The sequence below is a fragment of the Adiantum capillus-veneris genome, chromosome 16, assembly GCF_014529385.1.
Source record: "Adiantum capillus-veneris isolate H3 chromosome 16, ASM1452938v2, whole genome shotgun sequence".
In the NCBI taxonomy this organism is placed as follows: Eukaryota; Viridiplantae; Streptophyta; class Polypodiopsida; order Polypodiales; family Pteridaceae; genus Adiantum; species Adiantum capillus-veneris.
Genome location: NC_140946.1, coordinates 109,689,808 through 109,692,024, shown reverse-complemented (window position 1 = coordinate 109,692,024; position 2,217 = coordinate 109,689,808). Strand labels below are relative to the sequence as shown.

Sequence of the window (2,217 nt, the reverse complement as noted above, 5' to 3'; positions counted from 1 at the left end):
CAATAAATTTTTTCTAAAGTTGCTAATTGATGACTTTGTTAAGAGTTAAGCAATGTCTTTTTATTTGATTGCCAAGCAATGTCCTCACTACTTATGTTTATGCAAATTCTCTTCAATACTTTACTTTGTTGCTACTGAATCAAAAAAGTGAGATATACAGCTCAATAGGGAGCTAAAATGAGAAAAAGTGGGATACATTAGCATGAATAGATGTTTACATTTCGCCATCTATCACAGGCACCAGGTCATCAACCTCTTCATTGTCTAAAACTTCTGTAGGCACTTCCCACTGCATCTCATCGTCGCTACATCTCTGTTCTGCCACAGTTTCATAAGTTTGAAGCACTCCAAAGTGTACTTCGATCTCACATGTGGCTATCTTTGTGGGTGCATGAAGGAGATGCATGTTACAAAAGATGTACACAAGGTCTGCGGCACGAGAAGGATTTAAACGATTTCTGTGCTTTGAGTGCAAAAAGTCATAAGAAGACCAATTGCGCTCATAACTACCACTGGATGTCGCGATCGAAAGCACCTTGGTTGCCATGTGTTGTAACTCAACTACGTCTTCTCCATATTCTTTCCACCAAACTGGGCCTGAAATATTTTTAATGCTATTAAGAACCCAAGGATCTCTGAAAGTTCCTTCCCTATTGGCATAATCCACCCTCTGCGGGAATGCATCCATGCCATCGTCGCATGGCAACAACTACGAGCAGACATTTCTAAAGTCTCTCATCACCTCTTTGTTGGAGGCTTGTCCATTCATCTGGAACTTTGGATCCAAGAAAAATGCAGCACCATGCAATGGTGTGTGCATTTGAGCCCATCGTTTTTCCACAAGATACACGATTTGTGATCTCTCTCTTGCATTGTAGTGGTTGTATTCTTTAGTTTGCCACAACGCCTCAAACATGATCCAATAAACCTTACTAATGACAAACTTATATGAATCGACAACCCTTAGGTTCCACATAGGGCTTACTAACCCCAACAAGTTTGTCAATGTTCCACCAAAAGAGAGGAGATTGCACCAAGGACACACATTTTTGAGCTACTTCACGATGGCTTGGATACTTGCTGAGCCAAGCCTCCCAATGGCGATCTGCAATAGTTTTTGTAAGAGCCGGTCGCACTTCAATGATATTATTCAAAACATAGTATGATGTAGCGAATCGTGTGGCACAGAAGATTTGAAGTGCTTTTTTCGGAAACTTGGAGCGAAATAAAGCATATGTAAATTGATGTCTCCGTAAAAACTTGACTATGTGATTGGCGTCAATAAGAACTTGTTTTGTGAATGATAATCTACCCATATCCTTTAGAAGTAAATTCAGGGTGTGAGCTGCACATCCAATCCATGTAATTTTTTAGTACTTTTTCATAATGGCTAGACCCTCTCCTTTGTAGTTTGAAGCATTCTCTATAACAATAGCTGTCACATTCTTCGGTCCACCCAGCCGAGAAATAGCTCGCTCATATACCTTTTTCAAGTAGAGAGATGTCTTCTCTTTCATTGAGGTATCAATGGCCTCCAAAATCATTGCACCTTTGGGACAAATTACCATGACATTAATCATGGTTTTTTTTGACAGCTGGTCCATCCGTCGAGGGCTATGGTACAACCAAACACTGAAACAAAGTCAAGCACTGTTCGCCTGAGAATTTCTTCTGTACTGCTCTTGACTTTGTCAACATACTCTGTTCGCATTTTATTATAATCAGGATAGATGAATCCTTTTTTTGCAGTTGACATTATGGCATCTTTGAAAATAGGATTTCTTATGACATTAAATGGGATTCCAGAAGCCATGAAGGCTTGTGTCCACTTTAGATGCAATCCGAGCATGTACTATTGAGTGAATGCTGCCTGTAGAGTCCCATGAGTACCGGCTCTGCTGGATGTCCCGGGACTAGCATCTATCCGTCCCATGACAACATTTGGAAAAGTTTGTAAGGACTTTGAGGTGTTCATGTTGTTCCCATTGAAGGTCCTTGGTTAGCTCGGATGTCTTCTTGATCCACACTCACTTCTTCTATGTTGATAGATGATGCACTTGTCATGCCCTTCTTTCTCTTAGGAAGAAGTCCTGCGTGTTTGCATTTATTTACATACCCTGCAAAATGGACCCATATGTCGTTAGGTGGTGCTCCATATTCTTTCACATTGAGACTAGTGCCGAGTAAATGTTCTTTGATGCGAGTTGCATTGTTGTG

The 2,217-nt window shown here is 40.6% G+C and overlaps 1 pseudogene; it reads right to left on the bottom strand.

Annotated features, from left to right (window-relative positions):
* Positions 1–214: 214 nt before the first annotated feature.
* On the bottom strand, positions 215–1,568 carry LOC147439632 (uncharacterized; annotated as a pseudogene).
* Positions 1,569–2,217: the final 649 nt, after the last annotated feature.